Here is a 27,748-nt window from a genome sequence, read left to right as displayed (position 1 = left end):
CCTGGGTACCAAGGTTTGAACTACCACACCACATAACCTCTGACATAGGAGCACAATTCACCCCCAGCCTGTGGAGTGATGATGCCAACCAGTGGGGCATTCAGCTACACCACATGATAGCATACCACTCGCTGTCCAACGGGATGGTGGAGCACTTCCACAGGCACCTCAAGGTTTCCCTTAGGACCAGACTCAAGGACTCCAACTGAGTGGACAAACTTCTGTGGGGTCTGCTAAGCATTCATACAGCACTGCAGAAGAAGACCTCCATACACCCTCCACCGAGCTCGTCAACGGAGCACCACTCATGGTCCCTGGGTATTTTGTCCCACTGTCCAGAAGACAACAGGAGGATACAATCACCTTCCTGGATAGCCTGTGTGCACAGGTCAGTTACCTGGCTCCGATCCCACCCTCCAGACACAGGCAAGCCAACTTCAACATCTCCAAAGTCCGTAAAGACTGTGAGTCCATGTTCGTGCACAGAGGGCCAATACAGAAGCCTTATGAAGACCCCTTCCAAATCATCCCAAACAACAGAGCCATCTTCGAATTAGACATTGGTGGCAAACCATAGGTTTCCACCACAGACAGGCTCAAGCTGACACACGCGAACCCGACACAACCTGTGGAGATGCCAGCACCTCGTCACAGAGGCAGATCTCCAAAGGCATTGAGGACTGCATCCACGGACACTAGAAACTGTAGCAATGTTTCTTAGGGGGCGGGGTGGGTCATGAACCGCCACCACGGAAATCAGGCTGGCACAACGCACAGTAACAAACAGCGGCATAACTCATTAACTTGACACCCGTATCACGAACCAGCGTGGTTGGAAGCTGGGGCAGTACAAGTCAGGCAGCCCTAAAATGGGGCTGGCCAGGCTGCCCAGCTAACAGAGCAACACCAGGCTGGGGAAGAAGGGGATTCGTATGGAAGAATTTTCCCGTGGGCATGAATCCTGCTTATGTTATTCATGCGGCTGATGTCAGCCAATCAATCTAACGGCGGGAACTCCAACTGTATAAAATGCACCTTTCCAGCCTCTAAAAAGGCAGAGCTTCAACTCCCAGGGCTACAACGCAAATTATTAATGTTACCTACAGATTTGTACAAAATCATTGTTTGCATCAACTCTCTTTAATGCCTCAAAAATTAAAAAGATTTAATATCTTCAGAATTATGTCTCAGATGTGATAAAGAGATAGGTTCTTTTTGTCATTTGACTTGTCTGTGTCTTAAGGTTCAACCATTTGGGATATAAATTAAAGTATTTTTGGAGGAAATATATTAAGGTTAAACTTCCATTGGATCCAATGTTAATTTTGATGGGAAATATAGAGATGAAAATGAAGGTTTACAATGTCTCAAACTGAATTTTAACGATCAACTTCAGGTGTTTGAAGGAAATGTGCAGCCATGATTCGGAGATGGGGGATGGATTTGGGGATTCAGAGCTGGGATCTCGAAATGAGATCTTGTATTCCTCTGGAAAAATAACATAATTTACATGATAAATATCACTTTGGTTTGGAAAATATGGAGCCATATATACAAGAGGTTGGTTGGAAAACTGAAGCTCTCAATGGCTCATCCTGGTGGAGATTCGCGGTTTCATGACAATTGGTTCGAATTTATATTTCTCTTTGATAAGCTCCTTTTCCTTTTTTTTCTTTTTGGTCGACTTGTGAGGGAAGAGGTGATGGGTAGGAAGGAGTTGTGGGGTAATGGAGAGGGAGGGGGTAATGGGTAGGGAGGTGTTGGTGGGCAGGGAGGGGGTGGTGCGTAGGGAGGGTTGTTGGGGAGGGAGGGGTGATGGGGAGGGAGGTGGTGATGGGTAGGGAGGGGTGATGGGGAGGCAGAGTTGGTGGGTCAGAAAGGGTGATGTGAGGGAGGGGTGATGTTGACCCCCAAGTCCGAGGTGCTTTGGTGCTCTTCGAGCAGTGGATGAACTGCTTCAGTAACTTCCTCGATGCTGCTGCTGAGGTGGTCAACGTCGACAAGAAGAAGTTAAAAATCCTCAGGCACGAGTCGGCCAGTGGGCCTTCCTGACAATCCAAGGCAGTGCGACTCACAACGAGGCAATGTCTGAGCTACAGCTGCTGTACAAGACTAAAGTGAACGTGGCATACCCCCGTTACGTGCTGACGTCCAGAAAGCAACAGCCTGGTGAATCCACTGGAGTTTGTCTGGTCCCTGGTCACACAAGGAAAAGACTGGGGAAACTCATGACCACTATATCCCTGACCCAATGTGTGGAAGAACTGATTTGAGACACCTACGTGTGGGATTTGAGGTCAGATTATATCTGGCAACGACTCCTCGAGGAGGACTGGCTCCCACTCAAAAGGCTCAATCAGAACCTTAGACTCAGCCCAGCGCCATACGGTGTCGATCGCGGGCAGAAAGGAACCATCTCCGTATGTTCCACCACAAGGGCCTTCCGCATGGGACTATGCATCAGGCGCTACCGACCTGACTACGGCTGCAATCACGCTGTCAGCATCGTTGAGATGCAACTTCTGTGAGCAGTCCAAGCATTTGTGATGCCTCTGCCCCACAAGGGTGAGCTACATGTTCAGTCTATGGGAAGAGGGGCCATTACCAGAAAGTCTGCAGGTCTCAACTACAGTCCGGGAGCAGTGCGGCGTGCATTCCTGAGGAACTTCTGGCGCTGACCGCATGCGCGATAAGGGGAGCGCCATGTTGTTGGCCATCACTCCCAACCTCGGCACCTCCGCCTACCACCCTGACAACATCACTTCCGACCAGCACTACTCCATTTCCGTCTTCTTCTTCATCGAACATTGCGTGGTCAACATGGGGGTCACCATCTTGGGAAGGCCTCCCTGCTGATGACATCGATGAAGGGATGTCTATCCTGCATCAGTCACCCTGAATCAAGCCAGTCCTCACGCGATCTCAAACTCCATGATGTGGATCAAGTTGAATGGGCACAAAACAAATGGTCTTTTCAATAGCGGCAGCACGGAAAGCTTCGTGTACCCTGACATGGTCCAGAGACTTTCCCTACCAGTCCGACCCATGACCAGGATGGTTTCAATGGTTGCAAGGGACCAACAGACCAGTATCTGGGGGTATTGTGTAGCATCACTTATGGTGGTGGTGTGGGGGGGGGGGGGAGTGTTATAACAATTTCATATTGTTAATTTGGCCTCGCCTCAGCGCACGGATCCTTCTGGGCCTTGACTTTCAGAATCAGTTCTGGAGTGTGATGATGGCATTCAGGAGACCCTAAGTATCGCTGACCATCCACAGCCATCAGTGCCCGACACTGCCTTGTGGTCCTAGCACGCAGCCACCGGCACCGTCCTGCGGACTCAGTACCCAGTCTCCGGCACCATACTACAACCACACCATGCTACGGGTGCTGCCCTCCATCACAGTTCGTGAACCTCACCCTGGATTGTAAAACAATGGCCACCTAGAGTAGATGCTATAGCTTGGAAGACATGTAGTTCATCCGGGCTGAGGTTAAATGACTCCTGGCAGAGAGGATCATAGCCCCTAGCACCAGTTCCTGGAGGACACAGGTCCTCGTGGTCAGAGGTGCGGTCAAGCCCTGGATGGTAATTGATTATATTCAGACCATCAACCATTTCACCCAGTTGCATGCGTTCCCGCTTCCCCGTATCATCGACTTGGTCAATTAAGTTGTTTAGTACAGCATTTTTTCGACAGTGACCTCAAGTTAGCCTACCATCAACTCCCCCTCTGTCCAGCTGATCAAATATATACAGGCTTTAAGCAGACGGAAAGCTCTTTCACTTCCTGCGGGTGTGTCTCGGGGTTACTAACGGTGCTTCTACCTTTCAGAGAGTGATGGAATAGATGGTGGAGGACAGACAGCGACGTTCCCCTACCTTGACAATGTCACCATCTGCAGCCATGACCAGCAGGACCACGACGCGAATCTCGCAAAGTTCATGCATATGGCCAAGTCCTTCAAATGCGTGTTCAACACGCAGCGCCTGGCCCTTCTTGGATGTATCATGGTACATAGTGTCATTGCCCCCAACCCAGACCGCATACAACCCCTCATGGAGTTCCCTGTCTCAAACTCCCTGAAGTCGTTTAAGGGGTGCCCAGAGCTATTTTCATATTATGCTCAATAAGCTTCGCCGATAAGGCCCACCCCCTAATTCATACAAACACCTTCCCATTGTCGGCGGATGCCCAGGCTACTTTTGACCAAATTAAGGGAGACATCACAAATGCCACGATGCATGCCGTGGATGAATCTGTCCCCTTTCAAGTGGAGAGCGATGCCTCCGATGTCGCACTGGCTGTCATGTTAAACCAAACAGGCAGTCCGATTATCTCGCACCCTGCACAGTCCCGAACTCCCGAACTCTGGTACTCCTCTGTCAAGAAGGAGTCTCAAGCGATCGTTGAAGTGGTGGCCACTGGTGACACTAACTGGCCGGTAAAAGATTTACTTGTTGACTGACCAGAGGGCAGTGGCCTTCATTTTCAGTGCCAAACAACAGGGTAAAATCAAGATTGACAAGATTCTGAGGTGAAGGATAGAATTGTCCACCTACATCTATGACATCTTGTACCAGCCGGGTAAGCTCAATGTCCCCTCGGATGCCCTAGCCCGAGAGACGTGCGCCAGCATGCATCTCGACCATCTCCAGATCCTCCATGACCACCTATGTCACCCCGGAGTCATGAGGTTGTATCATTTCATTAAAACGTGAAACCTCCTGTACTCCGTTGAGGATGACTGGTCCATGACCAGACACTGACAAATGTGCGCCATGTGTAAACCTCAGTTCTACCGACCAGAAAAGGCACACCTCATCAAGACCGCCCGCCCTTTCAAATGACTCAGTATCGATTTCAAGGGCCCCCTCCTGACCACAAATAGGAACGCCTATATCCTGACGGTGGCGGACAATTTCTCCAGGTTCCACTTTGCAACCCCCTGCCCAGATACGACCTCAGCTATGGTCATCAAGGCCCTGAGCAGTACCTTCTCTCTTTTTGGGTGCCCTGACTACATCCATAGTGACCGAGGGACCTCGTTCATGAGTGAGGAAATGCAACAGTACTTTTTTGGCCTGAGGCACAGCCACCAGCAGGATCACCAGCTTTAACCCCAGAGGTAATGGCCAGGTGGAAAGGGAGAACAGCACCGTCTGGATGGCAATGGCCCTGGCCCTCAGATCTAAAGATTTGCCAGTATCCCGCTTGGTAGGACGTCTTGCCCAAAGCCCTCCACGCCATCTGGTCTTTACTATGCACCGCTAATATGACAACCCTGCATTAACACCTCTTTGCTTTTCCTAGATCACCGAATGGTTCCTCCATCCCTCCCTGGCTGACCACCCCAGAGCCGGTTCTGCTTCGGAAGCACGTCAGGGGACATAAGACGGACCCACTGGTTGAAGCGGTGCACCTCATCCATGCAAACCCTCAATACGTCTTGTGGGGGGGAGAGACCAGCAGCGTGAGTCGGGTAGGGGGGGGTGCGTGGGAGGATACCGGCAGTGTGAATCAGGTGGGGGGGAGAGACAGCAGCATGAGTGCCAGGCAAGGAGGGAGGGGAGAAGACTGGCAGCGAGTCGCATATTAAAAGTAAAAGAGCCACATGTGGCTCACGAGCCGCTGATCGGCCACCTCTGCTCTAGCTGTTGGTGGTGGGAGGGGAGTGCTTTTCCCGCCCCTGGTTTGCTGGGTTTTGTCCTGCTGCTGTTGTGTTATAGCTGTTACTATGGTTGTGGTGTCACCCCCGCTTGTGGATTATGTTCTGGTGGGTTCCATTTTTATTAAAGGTGGGTGAATGTAGTGATATGATTGTATGTGCTGGCTGCCCCTCTCTACGGGTGTCCTTCTAACTTGGCTCCTCCCTTAGTCCTGCCCATGTGACCCCAGCCATAAAGGTCGAGTCCCCTCTCCTTCCCGCTCCTTCCTAGCCTTGGACCCGGGCCAGCAGTCTCTAGTACAATAAAGCCTATCGTTCCCCTCAGTCTTTGTCCGAGTCATATTGGGGATAATGAGAGCGCCCAACAATGATCTATTTAAAAGACTGGAAAGAATGGGAACTTGTGACAAAGCATCTGACCAAATAAGGATAAGACTAAATAAAGAGTTTGGGGTCACAAAATCAGGGAATGGGAGAAGTAAACAAGGGCGGGCTTTAAGACAAGGAGAGGAACAGCATTTGAGAGGTTAAATGAACAGTTCCTCAGTTAAATGACCAATTCAATTAAGAAAGGAGTGGTTTATGAACACAAAGAAATGCATAAAAATGAAAGTAAATATATCAGTGAATGTGCCTTGTCTGAAGGACACCCGCTCTTGCAAGAACGTTGAATAAAAGGTTCTATCACTTCACCCACTGACTCTGTGAAATGATTTCTTCACTTAGCTGGGTTTCTCACAGGAATCAGTTACAATTTAATTCTGTTTTCTTCTTCAAATATAATTAACAACTACTTTTCTTGAAGTAACCCTGTGCTGTGGTGCCTATCTATTGCTGCTGGGTTTTGGGGTCCTCTGGACTCCGTAACAATATGTACTGGAATGGAGTAATTCATGTTCTATTCTGTGATTTTAGATGAAATATTAAGAAAGAGAGAAAGTGTTGGGCCTGGACGAGAAGGGCCAGGCTGCCTGTTGCAGAGCTGGAATTGTGAGATGGTTCTAGGAATCATCTTTGAATATCTGTACCATGTCCAAAGTCTGGTAACTCGTCATGTAGAACTGTAAAGTCAGGCAGCTTTTACACCTTAAAAGGAGATTTTCTTTGTGGGGGGGGGGCGTTTCCTCAACTTATAATCATATAAATTATAACAGATCAACATCAGGCAGCTTTTACACCTGAAAAGGAGATTTTCTTTGGGGGGGGGGGTTTCCTCAACTTATAATCATATAAATTATAATAGATCAACATCAGGCAGCTTTTACACCTTAAAAGGAGATTTTCTTTGGGGGGGGATGTTTCCTCAACTTATAATCATATAAATTATAATAGATCAACATCAGGCAACTTTTACACCTTAAAAGGAGATTTTCTTTGGGTTTTAATTGGCTGGTTTCAGTGACATCACAATCGCCATTTACTCTATAAACATCGTGCAGTGGGCAAGTTGTCAGACTACTTCACGACTCTTGGATATCCTGACGACTTAGCTGAACACATATCACGATGCCGCAAAGAATTACACCGATTTACTTCCCATCACATTGGACCATTCATCGAATGAGTACGATCTCAGAGGAACAAGATTTCACCATCTTCCTACAAGATGAGGGAAGTTCAGGTCACTGTCACCCCAGAGAACATCCCATTCGAATTGCGTGGGAGGAGGATCTGCCTCGAAGACCATGGCAGATCCTCCTTAGAAAGATCCTGAACTGGGTGGCAGTGGCCTGCAGAATGTGCTGCGGTCACTCATAGACCATTCCCTGACCGAAAAACATCCTCGTGCACCAGTCAGTTGCTTAACTGACAACATCAACATTACGCTGCCCATCATCTCTGCATCGAAAGTGGATAATAGGTCTAAAATGTTAATAAATTATGGAAGGTTCACTTTCAAAAAACCGAGAGTGCAAGTGTCCTATCTGCTTTTACCTTGAGGTCTGGCAGTTCATGCCCTCTGCATATGAAGTGAATGTGCTGGGTAGAAGAGTTAAGATGTTATTATAACTGTATTCTGAAAGATAGAGCAGACTTTTAAATGATTGCTGTGAATGACTAAGAAATGGGTATTGGGACACTCACACAGACAGGTCAGCTACAACTCACAACATTCCAGACAACTCTCCATTCTCACCTCTTCCCTAAAGCCAGCTCCTGGTCCTCTGCACAATAACACGAGGACCTGCTGTTACACAAACCAGCTGTCAGACGCAGCCCATTCATAAACGGCTTCCCGCCCACAAACAGCTGACGGTGCGACAAGCTTGTCAAAGAGAATGTGGAAACATCATAAGCCTGCAGACCGAGCAAGGGCCCTGATGGCTTGGCTTTAGTGTCTGGAATTCAACTAACCCCGTTCCAAATCATGAAGACTCTCCTCCCCTCCCCGACTCGCGCTGCCAGTCTCCCCCGTTGGAACCAAGGGGTTAAGTAATCATGGAAAATATGCCTATGTACTATTCATTATATATTCATTATCCATTACTATGTAACAATTTACTATTTACTTCAATTATACTGTTTAAGGGAAATATTAATGCAATTAAGTAACAGCCACAGTATGTAGAAAAGTTGGCTGATTATTCTTCTTTTCTTTGGCTTGGCTTCGCGGACGAAGATTTATGGAGGGGGTAAAAAGTCCACGTCAGCTGCAGGCTCGTTTGTGGCTGACAAGTCCGATGCGGGACAGGCAGACACGATTGCAGCGGTTGCAGGGGAAAATTGGTTGGTTGGGGTTGGGTGTTGGGTTTTTCCTCCTTTGCCTTTTGTCAGTGAGGTGGGCTCTGCGGTCTTCTTCAAAGGAGGTTGCTGCCCGCCAAACTGTGAGGCGCCAAGATGCACGGTTTGAGGCGTTATCAGCCCACTGGCTGATTATAGTATGTGTAGAATTTGCTGCCTCCAAATACAAAGAGAGAAAATACTTTCATCCCCAAAGTTACACTGCTCATTGTAAAGCACACATGGGAGTAAGAGGATAGCAGATAGGAGAAGTTAGACAGGATGAGGTTGGAGGAACCATAGGGACAGTGATTTATTCTGAAACAGGCCAGTGACAGGAAGATAAGTGTATTGCAAGGATAAGCGATAAGACTACCATGACTGAGAATGTCAGAGACAAATAAAATGGATAAACCAATTTAGTAGGAATGATGTCATAAGGGTACACGGGAGGTGTTGATTAGAACAGAAGACTATGGCCAGCCGAGAACAAAGAAATAATTAGAAATATCTGGGGTATGAATTGACTTCTGATCAAAACAACAGGATGTTCTGGCCTTGGGGATTAAGATAGGAGGTCCACATCATCGATAATTGCAGAGCAGGAAATTGCTTGAGATAAATCTTATGCAAGGAGTCTATCAAAGAAAGCCAACTCTTGGTCAATGTAACAATGTTGATGTATATAAACAGAAGAGACTGGACAGTAGGTGTGAGTCTTGGGGAATAGCTCACCGAGAAGGTGATTTAAGAAACAAATGACTGAATCAGAGCTCTGTTAAGTTTTATTCTTGTACTATGTAATAAACTGATTGTGAAACCGAATACCTTCTCCTATCACTTCATTCAACGAGCACGCTGGACTCAGACGACACAGACCAAATTGAGGGTAGGGTAAGGCCAGAGTCCGACACAAACTAAACCATCCTGTCCCTCAATAGCTACCCGAGTGTTACCCTGGGCAGGTGTCACTATTTCCCCTTTTACAGGAGGGCCACTACCTGGTGATGCCACCCATGCCTTTTGTCCGACATTCTCTAGCTCGGGAATGGGATCAATGACTGTTTTTCCACTGGAATAGGCTGTATATTTTTAACCTACTCTAATTTTACCAGATTCTCCCAAATATATATTCCATGACAATGGGGTTAAGGGCGTAACCAATGTGGCCTTCATCGTGTGAGGTTGCATCAGACTGAGCATGGAAACTAAGTACAAGGGCACCGAGTGCCGCTATGAACCAAGGATCTACCTGTCTCAGGTGTTCTGAAAGATTGGTGCAATGTTCCAGTCAGCTAGACTTTGCCACATCATCTTCGTGGAAATGTTTTCATAGACAAACATTTATGACCACAAAGCCATCAGGTAGTCGTCAGCACGGAATTCCTGCTGACACAGAGAGACCAGGACTTGATGGATAATGTGGGGTGGTCCTCTGAGCAGAGAATCCAGAGACAGACATCCAGACCTCCCTCTGGTTAAGGAGAGTGAGGCCATCATGGACAAGGAGTGTGGCCTGAAGGACCAGGTCAAGGAACTTGAGCTGCAGCTCGATGATCTTACTCTGGTTAGGGAGAATGAGGCTATTGTAGACAATAGCTACAGGCAGATGGTCGCACAGGGGCTCACGGGATGAGGGTCAGTGGGTTACCGTTAGGAGGAGGAAAGGGAGGGGTCAGATTCATGTGCAAGCACCCAAGTCTGTAATCTTCAGAAATCAGTACTCCACCTTGAATACTGAGGAAGGGGATAGTCAGACTATGGTGGGCAGAGGTGTGGTGTCAAACTCTGTAGGGAAAAAAGGAAATGGGCGATAGTGATACGGTGAGGGTTGGTAGGATAAGGAAAGAGACAAGTTTAAATAATTTGAGGGAGGAAAAGCAGGAAGTGTTAAACAGATGTTGCAGTGAAAATTGTTAGAATGGTAGAGAGGAGGATATGCAGAAGGTAGGATATAGGAGATACCTGAGTTATATTTATTTTAATGCGAGGTGCGTAGTAAGGAAGCTGGATGAGCTAAAGGAGTGGATTGACATGTGGCATTATGATATTGTGGCCATTAGCGAGATATGGTTGAAAGAAGGTTGTGACTGGCAGTTGAATGTTCCAGGATTTTGCTGCTTTAGGTGTGACAGAGTTGGTGGATTAAGAGGGGGAGGTGTGGCATTACATGTCAGGGAGGATATTACAGCAGTGCTGAGGCAAGACAGACTGGAGGGCTCGTCAAGAGAGGCAGTGTGGGTAGAGCTGAAAAATAAGAAGGGTGAAGTTACTATTATGGGGTATATTATAGGCCTCCAAATGGGGAAAGGGAACGAGGAGAGCAAATGTGCAAATAGGTGAGATATGCAAGTGAAATAGGGTGGTGTTGGTTTGGGATTTCAATTTTCCAGACATCGATTGGGAAATGTAGTCAGTAAAAGGGCAGGATGGCTTAGTATTTATGCATTGTGTTCAGGATTGCTTTTTGCAGCAATATGTTGTGACGCCAACTAGAGTGGAAGCAGTGTTCGATCTGTTGTTTGGGAATGCAATGGGGCAGGTGACAGAGGTGAGCGTTAGGGCGAACCAGATCCAATGATCATGGGTCCATTAGTTTTAGCTTAATGATGGAAAGGAATAGGTCGGGTCCGAGGTTGAAGGTCTTCGAGTGGGGGAAGGCCAGCTTTGGAGAAATGAGAAGGGATTTGCAGAGAGTTGTGTGGGCTGAACTTTTTCCTGGAAAGGATGTAGAGAAAATTTGGGGGACATTTAGTGGTGAGATTTTGAGAGTACAGGATCTTTATGTTCCAGTCAGGCCAAAGGGGAAGAGTAAAGGTTCGAGGGAGCCATGGTTTCCTGGTGAAATTAAGAGGTTGGTTCGGGACAAGAGGGAGACCTACACCAAATATAAAAAACAAGGGATTGAGGAGATAGGTAAAAAGGGATGAGGTGTCCATAGCCAATCAGGCAAAGGTGAATCCTCAGGGTTTTTTCAGATATGTGAACAGTAAAAGGAGGGTTAAACATAGAATAGGTCGACTGGATGATGGGACCAGTGAACTATGTCAGGAACCGTATGAGATGGAGAAATATTGAACAATTTGTTCTCATCTGTATTCACGAGGGAAGCAGACATTGGGCTCTACAAGATAAGAGAGGCAAAGGGGTTAGTTATGGAAAGAATATGGATTAGTAAAGTGAGAGTTTTGGAGCTTCTTGGGTCAGTTAAGGTGGATAAGTCTCCTGGTGCTGATGGGATTTTTCGCAGGACTTTAAGGGAGGTGAGGGAACAAATAGTGGGGGCATTGACAGTGATTTTTCAAAGATCACTGGAGGAGGGTGTGGTGCCACGGGATTGGAGGGTTGCAAATGTAGTTCTGTTGTTCAAAAAAGGCAGTAGGTGTAGGCCAAGTAATTATCGGCCAGTAATTTTGACTTCGGTGGTGGGGAAGGTTATGGAGGGTATTCTTCAAGATAGGATGTACAAATATCTGGATAGGCAGAGATTTATTGGGGCACCCAGCATGGGTTAGTGAAGGGAGAATCATGTTTGATGAATCTTGTTGAGTTTTTTGAAGAGGTGAGGAGAAAAGTAGATGAAGGTAGGACGGTTGACGAGATCTATTTAAATTTTAGTAAAGGCTTTTGATAAGGTACTGCATGTAACGTTAGTTAGGAAGGTTCATCACTAGGGATTAATAGATAGTAAGATGGGTTCAGAGGTTGCTGGGAGATAGACAGCAGACAGTCATGGTGGACAACTGTCTGTTAGGATGGAAGCCTGTGACAAGTGGTGTGCCTCAGGGATCGGTGTTGGATACCCTGTTCTTTATCATTTATATTCATGATTTGGTTCAGGGGGTGGTTAACAGGGTAAGCAAATATGCAGACGATACAAAAATTGGGGAAGTGGTGGATGGTGAGGAAGGTTTTCTTGGATTACAGGATTTGGTTTGTTTAGAAAAGTGGACTGATGGAATTTAATGTTGACAAGTGTGAGGTGCTGCATTCCGGAAAAAATAATCAAAATATGACCTATGCAGTTAAGGGGAGGGTGACGAGGAATGAGGAGGAACAGAGGGATCTTGGAGTTATGGTACAGAGTTCACTGAAGGTGGATTCCCATGTAGACAGGGTGGTTAAGAAGGCATATGGTCTGCTGGCCTTCATAAATCATAGCATAGAGTGTAGGAGCTGGAAGGTGATGCTGCAGCTCTTTAAGGCATTGGTGAGGCCAGGTTTTGAGTTTTGTGCTCAGTTCTAGTTTCCAAATTATACGAAGGATATAGATAAGGTGGAGATGGTGCAGAGAAGATTTACAAGAATGTTGCCTGGCTTACAGCATCTGGATGAGAGGGAGAGATTAAGGAGACTGGGACTTTATTCATTGGAATGTCGATGACTGAGAGGGGACTTGATGGAGGTATTTAAAATTATGAAAGGAATAGATAGACTAGACATAAACAAAATCATTCCTCCGAGGGCAGGGAAGTTTGGAACAAGAGGCCATGAGTTAAGGGTAAGAGGGCAAAACGTTAGGAGAAATATTAGAGGATGCTTCTTCATTCAGGGAGTGGTGGCAGAATGAAATGTTCTTCCGAATGAGATAGTTGCAGCAGGGTCCCTTCTGTCATTTAAGAGATGGTTGGATGTGTGCATGGAGGTGAGGGGGTTGGAGGAATATTGGCGGAGAGTGGGAGGATTGAGCTAGTGGATTTGTTCTCGTGAACCGGTGATAACTCGAAAGGCTGACATGGCCTGTTTCCGCTCTGTAAATGGTTATGTGGTTACATGGTGACACAGTTTTGCATTTCAATGTCCCGTCCCTTGTTACAAAACTCTCTGCTCTCCACGTTAGTGCTGCACATTTCTTCACTGCTGCTATGGCTGTTTGAAATTTTTCCAAATTCATTTTTGTATCTGCTTCATAAATATGATTCGTATTTTTATCTTCAGAATTTGTCCTAATAATATACTGAAATCCTTCCCAAATTCTTCCACTTTTACACAGGTCCAAACCGAATGGAAAAAAAAAGTTCCGATCACCTGATTACATTGAAAACATTTCTCGGAATAATTGGAGATAAGTCCATTTAATTTATATGGAGTATAACAGAATTGATGTAGACAATTGTAATTTTATAACTGACATAAATCATATTTGTAACATTCTTGACACAATCTTGACCCTATTTCTTCTTGAATTTGTATATTTCAATCTTCTTTCCACCTTTGTTTTGATTTATATAAATTCTTTTCCCCATATTATATTTGTTGTCTATAAAATCTCCTTCCCAAAAATTGAATATTCTATTCCCTCTGTTCATAGGCAATAACACATATTTACACACTGGTGCTTTTCTTGAGATCCCTACCTTTTTTCCCTAAACATACATTAATTTCTTGCCACATTCTGATCAGATCTATCTGTTTTTTTTCTAGTAATTTGACTCTCCATTTACTGATAAAATACTTTGCTTCCCCTCCTCCATTGTTGTCGGGTTCGTGTGGGTCACAAAGGTTAAGAATCAGACAAAAGCGAAGGTACAAAGCACACTTTTATTTTGGGGATGGAAACAGGACAACAGGGTCGATGTGTCAAGAAAACCTCCACACACAGAATACGCAGGGAGTAAATGTACACTTCTAATTAGGAGGGAGAAACCATCAGAGCCTGGGGGAAATTACATGAACGCACACATTCAACATTCAGGATCAAGGTGATACTGTGAGCTCCCACCCCTTGACCGGTATGGACATGGCTCTTCCTAGCTGACCTCGAGACTCACCCCAACCCAGTGTGAAAGGTGCTACTTACTAGCCATGAGGGAGTCGAAAGAGAAAGAAGAAAGGGGGACATGGTCCTTTAAAGTTCTGCGGGCCGTGCTGGGAGGGCCAATCTCTCGGGGCAGGCTGGGCCCCGTTGACTGCTGTGGCCAATGCTCGAAGCCAAGTGCAAGGGCTCAGCAGGGGTCAGTTGAGATAATTCACCTGGGCCAATTGGGTGAAGGTCAGGCGTGAGTCTGGCCAGGATGCCTGGACAGCAGTTCCTGGTGATTTACGTGGGCCAATCGCAAGGGTCACCTTGATGGCTTGGAGTGAGTCTTTGGCCTTGATTGGCAGGTAATGTGTCCACTGAACTGGAGCACAGCAGCGCCTCCAGGTGGTGGATACTGCCTCTCCATTGACAATCCACCCCTTCGGAAGACATGCTGATTGCCAATAAAGTGCGACAGGTAATAAGAAGATTTAATGGGGCAATGCAAGGGTGCATATAAATTGACAATCACATCATGGAATAACTATAGCAATGATAACAAAAATAAGTGCAATCCCCCAGTGAATGATAGTCACCCAAATGCCCCTCATGGAGCCAAATGGCCCCCAGGATCCCCATGAGGTGGTGATGCTGGTCCCTGGATTTTTGAATTTTGGCCATTGAGTCCCGAATGTGGTCAGTCAGGTGGGTGATGTTAAAGGATTCCTTGGGAATGTAGGTGCAGCACTCCTGGCCAATGACAGCACAGCCGCCAGCAGGTAGTCCAGGGCTATCTGATTTGGCATTTCCACCATAACTCTCTCCTTCAGCTCCACAACTGTCCAGGTCAGGGTGTCCTGTGTATGGTGCAGGGACACTGCTGTCTCGTTGGCCAACATCTCTAGGAGGGTGGTCATCTGGGTCACTTCGTTGGAGAGCCATGCGGTGCCATATCTGAGGAAGGCGATCATCCAGAATAATTCGCCTGCAGTAAGGGCACGTTGCAGTGGTCGCTAAAAGGCTGGGTGCTCCCATAGGTCATCAAGAGAGTGGATGTAGGGCACCTTGAATGTGGGGAAATGGCAGCCCTACCAGGTGGCAGTAAGCTAGGAGTAGATATGGTGGCCACCTACCCAGTGGGTCCCATTTATGGTCCAGGGGCCCCCCACCTTGCTGACACCAACAGAGGTGGTGATGCGGAGGCCGGTTACATTGTGTGCTAGCCGTCACAGCTGCCGTCTGGGAGGGTGGAGGTGTGTCTTTGGGGGAGTCTTAACCAACACTTCTTTGGTCTATGGAGGAGCTGTGGGATGATGCAGAGTGTCGGGACTTGAGTGGTGGTCCAATTTTAGGCAGGCAAATACTGGTTCCTGAAGCATCCACCCCATCGGGAGTCAGTGGAAGGAATAGTGTTGAGTTAACCCAAACCCACTGAAGCAAAGAGTCTCGGTAGGCAGTTCATCTGAGAGTCGTCTAGTTGGTTGGGGTTGAGTGGTAATGCTTGATTGGTGTGTGCTGGAGTTTGGACACAGACCCTGCAGTCTGAACTATTCGTGGTGGTGATGAAATCATAGGTAATGCAGAGGAACGTGATCACCGATCTGACATTGCCAATGGTTGCCGCTAGCAGCAAGGGTAGAAGCAGTGCTTGCATGTCCTGTGGGGTTGAAAAAAAATTCATTGTCCCTTTGTGAGATGGTGGGTGTGGAGACAGGAGAGTTTGCTTTAGCCCAGAATTGCGAACTACTGGGAATATCCTGGACTGAACGTGACAATCTCCCCCAACTCTCCCCAATACCTCACTCTCAGGGGTTTTTGGGGGCTCTGGTTCCATGGATGGGAGTGTTGAATGTGGTGAGATATGGGGTTGTCTCCTTGGCTGGTGGGGCGTGGGTTAAAGTGATCCACAGCCTGTTGCAGCACCGTCAGCTCCACCCCCCACCGACCCACCTTGATGTGTGCGAGTGGGTCAGAGTGCAGATGCTCTCTGTGAACTGGCCTTTCATCCTTTCAACCAACCAGGATGCCTGGGGGTGATAGGGGATGTGGAGCAGCCAGGATATCCCCACCTCAGCAGCCCAGTCTTGGGCTTTAGACCCCGAAAAGTGTGAGCCAGGATTGAATCGCTCCTCCAACAGGATTCCGTAAATGGAGGACAGGGGCTGTAATCCTTTAATGGTGTTATTCTGGTCGGCTTTCTCACAGGAAGTCGAGCACGTCGATTTTGGACTGATTCAGGGTGAGGGCGACCCTGAACTGTTCTGTCCATCATCATGTGCTGTAAACCCCTAGATGGCTGCTTTTGCGGTGAGCCCAGGCAGCCAGTGCCCCATTGTCAGTGTCTGGTGGGGAGGTGGAGTCAGTGCATCTTTGAGCAACTTTGGCCAAGGCCACATTGTGCGCAGCCTCCTCTATGGTGTTGCAGGTCTGGATGTCTACGTGGTGAACTGTGATCTCTCTGTGGGGGCTTGGTCCCAGAGCAACTGCCCGTGGTGCTGTCCCCAAAGGGGGCATCGTGGATTTCTCACCCTGTCTCATGCCATTGGGCCATACAGACCACCATGCCATTGGCCACTGCCCATGAATCGGGGTGGATGTTAATGGGCCCAGTGGTGTCCTGAAGTGTGAATGCCATTGCTGCCAGTTCAGCAAGTTGGCTGGAGCCCCCCTCTCCCTCTTTGATGATGACGTTCCCCATGGTAGAGTAGAGAGCCGCTGCCTTCCGGTATTGATTACCCCCTTTCCAGCGGCTCGAGCTGCCTGTGATCCAGGCTTGTATCTGGCTGTGTGGGCTCACTGCAAAATCAGCCACCGATGGGCTGACAGCACATGACAATGGGCAGAACAGTTCAGGGTCGCCCTCACCCGGAATCAGTTCAAAACCAACGTGCTTGACTTCCCCATCTGTCAGCAGGTAAAGTCAAGAGGAAGGCCAACAGGGCCTCCGGGACAAATTTGCTGTGGCATGGGAGCTGGTCGTGTATGGCAGATCAATGATATTGGACTCCTCCCTCACCAAGATTAAAAAAATACCTAGTATATCCTGACCATGGTGAATACGTATTCTGCTGCACTGGTGGCAGTGTCCTGTGAGAAAGCCAACCACAATAACACCATTAAAGGATTACAGCCCCTGTCCTCCATTTACGGAATCCTGTCGGAGGTGCCGATCCAATCCGGGCTCACACTTTTCGGGGTCTAAAGCCCAAGAATGGGCTGCTGAGGTGGAGATATCCTGGCTGCTCCACATCCCCTATCTCCCCCAGGCATCCGGGTCAGTTGAAAGGATGAAAGGCCAGTTCACGGAGAGCATCTGCACTCTGACCCCCTTGCACACATCAAAGTGAGGGGGGGTGGCTGACGGAGCTGCAACAGGCTGTGAATCACTTTAACACACGCCCCACCGGCCAAGGAGACATCCGCATATCTCACCACCTTTAACACTCACATCCCCGGAAACAGATCCCCCCAAATCCCCCGAGACTGAAGACTTGGGGAGAGTATGGGTACAACAGCCATGAAGTCCACCCCAAAAGGGGGGAGATTGTTGCTTTCAGTGCTGGAGATTCCCAGTGGTTCGCAATTCTGGGCCTAACCAACCTCTCCTGTCTCCACACCCACCATCTCACAAAGGGACAATGAGTTTTTTTTTCCACCCCACAGGAACATGCAATGCCTGCTTCTACCCTTGCTGCTAGCGGCAACCATTTGCAATGTCAGATTGCTGATCACGTTCCTCTCCATAACCTATGATTTCACCACCACCACGAACAGATCGGACTGCTGGATCTGTGTCCAAACTCCAGCACACACCAAACAAGCATTACCACTCACCCCCAACCAACTGGACGACTCTCAGATGAACTGCCTACCGAGACTCTTTGCTCCAGTGGGTTTGGGTTAACTGTATGGGGTGGACCTAATGGCAGCTCACCACCCCTGGTATCTCTGCTTAACACTATCCCTTCCACCGACTCCCAATGGGGTGGATGCTTCAGGAACTGGTATTTTTCTGCCTAAAAGTGGACCACCACTCGAGTCCCGACACTCTGCATCATCCCACAACTCATCCATAGACCAAAGAAGTGTTGGTGCAGACTCCCCCACAGACACACCTCCACCCTCCCAGTCGGCAACAGTGACGACCGGCACAGAGGGTACCCGGGCTCCGCACTCCATTGGTGTCACCAAGCTGGGGGGCCCCTGGACCTTGAATGGCACCCACTGGGAAGGTGGCCACCGTGCCTACTCCTGGCTTCCTGTCACCTGGTAGGGCTGCCATTTCTCCACATTCGTGGTGGCCTACATCTACTCTTTTGATGACATAGGGGAGCACCCAGCCTTTGGTGACCACTGCAACAAGAGAGCTTTTACTGCAGGCGAATGGTTCTGGATGATCGCCTTCCCCAGATATGGCACTGCATGGCTCTCCAATGAAGTGACCCAGATGACCACCCTCCTGGAGATGTTGGCCAATGAGACAGCAGTGTTCCTGCACCATACAAAGGACACCCTGACCTGGACAGTTGTGGAGCTGGAGAAGAGACCTATGGTGACAATGCCAAATCGGATGGCCCTGGACTACCTGCTGGTGGCTGTACTGTCATTGGCCAGGAGGGCTGCACCTACATTCCCAAGGAATCCTCTAACATCACCCATCGGGCTGACCACATTCGGGACTCAGTGGCCAAAATTCAAAAATCCAGGGACCAGATCCACAAGCATCACCACCTCATGGGGACCCTGGGGGCCATATGGCTCCACGGGTGGCATTTGGGTGACTATCATTCACTTGGGGACTGCAATTATTTTTGTTATCATTGCTATAGTTATTCCATGATGAGATGGACAATTTACATGCACATCGGCATATAATAAGACCTTCTTATTACCTGTCGCACTTTATTGGCAAGCAGTGTGTCTTCCGAAGGGGTGGATTGTCATGGAGTGGCAGTGTCCACCACCTGGTGGCGCTGCTTTGCTCCAGTTTGGTGGATACATTACCTGCCAATCAAGGTCAAAGACTCACTCCAAGCCATCAAGGTGACCCTTGCGATTGGTCCACCTAAATCACCAGGAGCGGCAGTCCAGGCAGCCCGGCTAGACTCAACCATGACCTTCACCCAACTGGCCAAACTCAATCACCAGGAGCTGCAGTCCAGACATCCATGCCAGACTCACACCTGACCTTCACCCAATTGGCCCATGTGAATCACCTCGACTGACCCCTGCCAAGCCCCTGCACTTGGCTTCGAGCATTGGCCACAGCATTCAATGGGGCCCAGCCTTCCCTGAGTGATTTGCCCTCCCAGCATGGCCCGCAGAACTATAAAGGACCATGTCCCCCTTTGTTCTGCCTCTTTTAACTCCTCGTGGCTAGTAGGTAGCACCTTCCACACTGGGTTGGGGTGAGTCTCGAGGTTAAGTAGGGGAGGGAACTCACAATATCACCTTGATCCTGAATGTTGAATGTGTACATTCATGTAATTTCCCCCAGGCTCCCTGCGTACTCTGTGTGTAGAAGTTTGCCTAACATATCGACCCTGTTGTCCTGTTTCCATCCCCAAAATAAAAGTGTGCTTTGTACCTCCGCTTTGGTCTGGTTCTTAAACTGTGGGACCCACATGGACCCGACAACAATGGAGGAGGGGAAGCAAAGTATTTTGTCAATAAATGGAGAGTCAAATCACAAGAAAAAAAGACAGATAGATCTGATCAGAACGTGGCAAGAAATTAATGTATGTTTAGGGAAAATTGTAGGGATCTCAAGAAAAGTACCAGTGTGTCAAAATATGAACAGAGGCAATAGAATATTAAATTTGTGTTATGACAGAGTATAAGATATTTTGAAGACTGCTACATGGAAGAAATTCTTCAAACAATTAAGCACAAATACGGAGTGGCTAGTGGGACCTTCTTCTATTTTCTCCCACTTAGATCATTCTTAAGAGAAAGATAGGGACCAACGTTGACCCCACCTAAAATTAGTGAAATGGAACAAAGAGTCTGGATGGGGAAAACACCTAAATTTATCAATGAAAATTCAAAACCAGGATAGCAGAGGTCAGGAGAAAGATGGGAGTCGGACTTGGATGTGACAATTTCAGAAAGAAGCTGGTCAGATTGGTGTAAGGACAGCACAACATCAATTAGAAAAGCAGGATATGGACTGGTTCAGTCTAATATTTTACACCAATTCTATCTTACCCCAGAAAAATCACCTAAGTATCAGAAATGTGTTTCAGATGTGAGAAGGAGATTTTATAAACATCAAATATAATATGGGGGAAAGGATTAATATAAATCGAAACAAAGGTGGAAGGAAGATTGAAATATAAAAATTCAAGAAGAAATAGGGTCAAGATTGTGTCAAGAGTGTTACAAATATGATTAATGCCAGATATAAAATACAATTCTCCACATCAATTCTGCTATACTTCATATAAATTAAATGGACTTATCTCCAATTATTCCGAGAAATGTTTTCAATGTAATCAGGTGATCGGGACTTTTTTTTCCATTTTGGTTTGGACCTGTGTAAAAGTGGAAGATGTTTGGAAGGATTACAATATATTATTAGGACAAATTATGAAGATAAAAATACAAAAGGACGCGAGAATATATGTGCTTGGTCATATTTATGAAGCAGATACAAAACTGAAGTTGGAAAAATATCAAATAAACTTTCTGAGTCCAGCCATAGCAGCAGTGAAGAAATGTGCAACACTAACGTGGAGAGCAGAGAGTTTTGTAACGAGGGATGGGACATTGAAATGCAAAACTGTGTCACCATATAACCATTGACAGAGCGGAAACAGGCCATGTCAGCTTTTCGAGTCCACACCGGTTCACCAGAACAAATCCACTAGCTCAATCCTCCCACTCTCCGCCAATATCCCTCCAACCCCCTCACCTCCATGTACACATCCAACCTTCTCTTAAATGACAGAAGGGACCCTGCTGCAACTATCTCATTCGGAAGAACATTCCATTCAGCAACCAGAATCTGAGTGAAGAAGCATCCTCTAATACTTCTCCTAAAGTTTTGCCTTCTTACCCTTAACTCATGGCCTCTTGTTCCAACCTTCCCTTTTTCTCAGGGGAATGATTTTGTTTATGTCTATTCTATCTATTCCTTTCATAATTTTAAATAGCTCCATCAAGTCGCCTCTCAGTCGTCGACATTCCAATGAATAAAGTCCCAGTCTCCTTAATCTCTCCCTGTAATCCAGATGCTGTAAGCTAGGCAACATCCTTGTAAATCTTCTCTGCACCCTCTCCAGCTTATCTATATCCTTCCTATAGTTTGGAGACTAGAATTGAGCACAGTACTCCAAACCTGGCCTCACCAATGCCTTAAACAGCTGCAGAATGTCCTCCCAGCTCCTACACTCTTCACTATGGTTTATGAAGGACAGCTGACCATATGCCTTCTTAACCACCCTGTCTACATGGGAATCCACCTTCAGTGAACTCGGTACCATAACTCCAAGATCCCTCTGTTCCTCTCCATTCCTCGACACCCTCCCCTTAACTGTATTTGTCCTATTTTGAATATTTTTTTCTGGAATGCAGCACCTCACACTTGTCAACGTTAAATTCCATCTGTCAACTTTTCCAAACAAACCAAATCCTATAATCCAAGAGAACCTTCCTCACCATCCACCACTCCCCCTATTTTCGTATCATCTGCATATTTGCTTTCCCAATTAAGCACCTCCTCAACAAAATCATGAATATAAATGATAAACAGGGAACCCAACACTGATCCCTGAGCCACCCCGCTAGTCACAGGCTTCCATCCTAACAGATAGTTGTCCACCATGACTCGCTGCTTTCCATCTCCCAGCCACCTCTGAACCTATCTCACTATCTATTAATCCCTAGCGACTGAACCTTCCTAACTAACCTTACATGCAGTACCTTATCAAAAGCTTTACTAAAATTTAAATAGATCTCGTCAACCGCCCTACCTTCATCCACTTTTCTTATCACCTCTTTAAAACATCAACAAGATTCATCAAACATGATTTTCCCTTCACTAACCCATGCTGGGTGTCCCCAATCAATCCCTGCCTATCCAGATATTTGTACATACTATCTCGAAGTATACCATCTATAATCTTCCCCACTCGGAAGTCAAACTTACTGGCCGATAATTACTTGGCCTACACCTACTGCCTTTTTTGAACAACAGAACTACATTTGCAACCCTCCAATCCCGCGGCACCACACCCTCCTCCAGTGATCTTTGATAAATCATGTCAGTGGCCCAACTATTTGTTCCCTGACCTCCCTTAAAGTCCTGCGAAAAGTCCCATCAGGACCATGAGACATCCACCTTAATTGACCCTAGAAGCTCCAAAACTCTCGCTTTACTAATCCTTATCCTTTCCATAATTAAGCCCTTTGCCTCTCTGATCTTGTATAGCCCAATGTCCGTTTCCCTCGTGAATACAGACGAGAAAAATTTGTTCAATATTTCTCCCATCTCATACGGTTCCTGAAATAGTTCACTAGTCCCATCATCCAGTGGACCTATTCTATGTTTAACCCTCCTTTTACTGTTCCCATATCTGAAAAACCCTGAGGATTCACCTTCACCTTATTAGCTATGGACACCTCATCCCTTCTTTTTGCCTTTCTAATTTCCATCTGAAGGTTCTTCCTGCAATCTAAGTAATGACCAGACATCTCCTTAATCCCTTGTTTTTTTATATTTGGTAATAGGCTTCCCTCTTTTCCCAAACCAACTTCTTAATTTCATCAAAAAACAATGGCTCCCTCGAACCTTTAGTCTTCCCCTTTGGCCTGACTGGAACATAAAGATCCTGTACTCTCAAAATCTCACCACTAAATGCCCCCCAAATTTTCTCTACATCCTCTCCAGGAAAAAGTTCAGCCCACACAACTCTCTGCAAATCCCTCCACATTTCTCCAAATCTGGCCTTCCTCCACTCGAAGAACTTCAACCTCGGACCCGACCTATTCCTTTCCATCATTAAGATAAAACTAATGGACCCATGATCACTGGATCCGAAGTTCTCGCTAATGCTCACCTCTGTCACCTGCCCCATTGCATTCCCAAACAACAGATCGAACACTGCTCCCCCTCTAGTTGGCGTCTCAACATATTGCTGCAAAAAGCAATCCTGAACACAATGCATAAATACTAAGCTATCCTGCCCTTTTACTGACTGCGTTTCCCAATTGATGTTTGGAAAATTGAAATCCCCAACCAACACCACCCTATTTCACTTGCATATCTCACCTATTTCCTTGCACATTTACTCTCCTTGTTCACTTTCCCCATTTGGAGACCTATAATATACCAAAATAGTAACCTCAACCTTCTTGTTTTTCAGCTCTACCCACACTGCTTCTCTTGACGAGCCCTCCAGTCTATCTTGCCTCAGCACTGCTGTAATATCCTCCCTGACATGTAATGCCACACCTCCCCCTCTTGAACCACCAACTCTTGTCACATCTCAAGCAGCGAAATCGTGGAACATTCAACTGCCAGTCACAACCATCTTTCAACCACGTCTCGCTAATGGCCACAACATCATAATGCCACATGTCAATCCACTCCTTTAGCTCATCCAGCTTCTTTACTACACTCCTCACATTAAAATAAATACAACTCAGGGATCTCCTACATCCTACCTTCTGCAAATCCTCCTCTCTACCATTCTCACAATTTTCACTGCAACATCTGTTTACGACTTCCTGTTTTTCCGCCCTCAAATTATTTAAACTTGTCTCTTTCCTTATCCTACTAACCCTCACCGTATCACTATCGCCCTTTTCCTTTTATCCCTACAGAGTTTGACACCACACCTCTGCCCATCATAGTCTGACTATCCCCCTCCGCAGTATTCAAGGTGGAGTACTGATTTCTGAAGATTACAGACTCGGGTGCTTGGACATGAACCTGATGCCTCCCTTTCCTCCTCCTAACGGTAACCCACTGCACCTCGTCCCATGGGCCCATGTGCGACTATCTGCCTGTAGCTCTCGTCTATGATAGCCTCTTTCTACCTAACCAGAGTAAGGTCATCGAGCTGCAGCTCAAGTTCCTTGAGCTGGTCCTTCAGGCCACACTCCTTGTCCGTGATGGCCTCACTCTCGCTAACCAGAGGGAGGACTAGATATCTGTCTCTGGATTCTCTGCTCAGGGGACCACCCTGCAGTATTCATCAAGTCCTGGCCTCTCTGTGTCAGCAGGAATTCTGTGCTGACCACTATCTGATGGCTTTGTTGTCAAAAATTTTGTCTATGAAAACTTTTCCACAAAGGTAATGTGCCAAAGTCCAGCTGACTGGGACATTGCGCCAATCCTTCAGAACACCTGAGACAGGGAGATCCTTGGTTCATAGAGGCACTTTGTGCCCTTGTACTTAGTTTCCATACTCAGCCTGATGCAGCCTCACACGATGAGGGCCACATTGGTTACACCCTTAACCCCATTGTAATGGAATATATATTTGGGAGAATCTGGTAAAATTAGAGTAGGTTAAATACATACACACATTTTAAAACAGATCTTATTTGAAATACTGAAGAATTCATATTCAGTTACATCACAGAAACGATGGAGAATGCTATGCACATTTCACAAGTAGCTGCTAATTGAAATGAGGTCATGAAATAACTAGACCATTGTTTTGGTTTGGAGACAGGCTGGCTGGTTGAATATCTACAAAATGCCGACAGAAAGGTCACCCCAGGGTTTTGTTTAGCTAAGACAACAGCTTGACCAAGAAGGATAACTTCTGTTGTTTGCTGAAGAGGTGGGTGGGGGGGGGGGGGTTTGCAAGTGAGAGAGTCACAAGGGCTTTCTAGTAGTCTCAATTGGAGTGAGAGAGAGAGAGAGAAAGGGCTGAAACAAGCTTTCTCATCCAGAGTGTGTGTGGCACTGAAAGCAGCTAAACAGTGCAAGCCAGGAGAAGATTGTATGAACCAGAGTGGCAGATGGCTGGAAGCGCTATCTGTCTGATGTTTCTCTCAGAATAAGTGGAACAGGAAGGAACACAGTGCTAGCATGAAAGAAAGAGGTTATTATCTGGAGAACCCTGATGGGCCAAGTTTTATCAGCGACACATTGAGCTGACTAATGGTGGTAGCTCAGTTGTGGAAATCCTGGAACAACAAATCTCTCTCTGCAAAGCCTACAGAACTTTCCTGAGTGGCAAAGCCTGATGAACTTTATACATGTTCAATTCCTTACACAGTATCAGAATTGCCTACAACTAGTGAACTTGGAAGAATGAGAAGTGAGATTGAACTGTGAACCAAATAACTTTTCTTAAATGTACACACACATCATACACATGCGCTTAGATTAGAAGGCGATTAAGGTTAGTTAAGTTAATAGAGATAAGTTAAAGTTTGATTCTGTTTTAATATTAAAAGATAAATAAAACAACTTATTTTTAAATAACGACTTGTCTTGGTGAATGTCTATTGCTGCTGGGTTTTGGGGTCCTTTGGGCTCATAACACCATAGTCTGGTGACGTACATGGACCTCCTTCCCACTCCATCCATTTTGGACCCCCACATGAAGAGGGAAACTGCTCTGGTAATAGCCAGGGCAGAGGTGTGTGGGATGGGCCACGCCTGCATCACACGCAGCAGTACCGAGAGCACCTTGCACCTGATGACCAGGTTCTTCCCCATTACTGCTAAGGAATGTCATTCCCACAGACCCAATTTCTGGTGAACCTTTACAATCGGCTCTGACCAATTCTTGTTGCATGCCTCGGCCTCTCCAAGCCAGTTCCCCGACACCTTCAGGTAGTCAGATCTGACTGTGAAGAGGACAGCGGACTGATTTACCAAAGTGCATTCCTCGCTTTTGTTCCAGTTTACCCTGGAACATAGCATTGTATACTTCTGGGCCCAGCCACTTCCAGACTTGTGTACAACTCAGCCGGTCTTCCAGAACTGGGGGTCTCTGTGCTGGTCCCTGTCTCCTGGAGCTGGGGGACTCTACACTGCTCCCTGTCTCCTGATATTGGTGCTTTGTTCTCTACCAGTCCCACAACACAACCCTGACCCCTTTACGGAATGTAGAGGTACAGAAGGATCAGTGAAAATATGGGTAGTTTTGCCAGGGTGGGGTCCATCCAGGAGCCTGATAACAGCAGGGAACCCGTGGAAGGGGATGGAGGGCATTCGATGGTGCACCAGCAGGACACTGCTGAGGGTGAGGATTCCCTCGGGCTCTCGAGGGTAGAAGGCGCAGGTTATTCCAATGGTTTAGGTGAGGTCGACCGTTTACATCCTGTACCACACGGATTGCAGGCTCTTCAATCTGAGGCACCTGCAAGCTCACTCCAAGACACAAGAGGAATTTGTCCGTGAACTACTCTTTGCAGATGATGCCCCTTTTGTTTCCCATTCAGAGCCAGCTCTCCAGTGCATGATGTCCTGTTTTGCGGAAACTGCCAAAATGTTTGGCCTGGAAGTCCAGCCTGAAGAAAACTGAGGTCCTCCATCAGCCAGCTCCCCACCATGACTACCAGCCCCACCACATCTCCATCGGGCACACAAAACTCAAAACGGTCAACCAGTTTACCTATCTCGGCTGCACCATTTCATCTGATGCAAGGATCGACAAAGAGACAGACAACAGACTCGCCAAGGCAAATAGCGCCTTTGGAAGACAACACAAAAGAGTCTGGAAAAACAACCACTTGAAGAAACACACAAAGATCGGTGAGTACAGAGCCGTTGTCATTACCACGCTCCTGTTCGGCTCCGAATCATGGGTCCTCTACCGGCATCACCTACGGCTCCTAGAATGCTTCCATCAGCGCTGTCTCCGCATCATCCTCAACATTCATTGGAATGACTTCATTACCAACATCGAAGTACTCGAGCTGGCAGAGTCCGCAAGCATTGAATCCATGCTGCCGAAGACCCAACTGTGCTGGAATGGACACATCTCCAGAATGGAGGACCATCGTCTTCCCAAGATCGTGTTCTATGGTGAGCTCTCCACTGGTCACCGAGACAGAGGTGCACCAAAGAAGAGGTACAAGGACTGCCTAAAGAAATCTCTTGGTGCCTGCCACATTGACCACCACCAGTGAGCTGATAGCGCCTCCAACCGTGCATCTTCGCACGTCACAGTTCGGCGGGCAGCAACCTCCTTTGAAGAAGACCGCAGAGCCCACCTCACTGACAAAAGACAAAGGAGGAAAAACCCAACACCCAACCCCAACCCCAACCAACCAATTTTCCCTTGCAACCGCTGCAACCGTGCCTGCCTGTCCCGCATCAGACTTGTCAGTCACCAATGAGCCTGCAGCAGACGTGGACATATCCCTCCATAAATCTTCGTCCACGAAGCCAAGCCAAAGAGAGAGGTGAGGCCAGGGTCCAAATTAGAGCAGGCGCAGGTCATCAAAGGTGAACATAACAGGTGCCTGGAACTGTGATGAGGATACTAAGGGCTGGTAGAGGTAGGTAAGGAGGGGGTAGTTGTGTTCCGATGAGGGATTGATGAGGGAGAGGCCACATGGATGGGACTTCGAGACAAGGAGCCTCTGATTGTCCAGGGATGGGGCCTGTAAATAGACCCGCAGACATCCAGCACATAGCATCTTTG

The 27,748-nt window shown here is 47.2% G+C and overlaps 1 protein-coding gene across 12 annotated transcripts in view; it reads right to left on the bottom strand.

Annotated features, from left to right (window-relative positions):
* LOC138745749 (glycogen synthase kinase-3 alpha-like) overlaps positions 1-27,748 on the bottom strand; it is a 76,198-nt gene that overhangs the window by 24,096 nt on the left and 24,354 nt on the right. The gene's annotated exons all lie outside the window — the stretch shown is intronic.

The sequence above is a fragment of the Narcine bancroftii genome, chromosome 11 (assembly GCF_036971445.1).
Source record: "Narcine bancroftii isolate sNarBan1 chromosome 11, sNarBan1.hap1, whole genome shotgun sequence".
Classification (NCBI taxonomy): domain Eukaryota; kingdom Metazoa; phylum Chordata; class Chondrichthyes; order Torpediniformes; family Narcinidae; genus Narcine; species Narcine bancroftii.
This window is presented reverse-complemented; position numbering and strand designations above follow the sequence as displayed.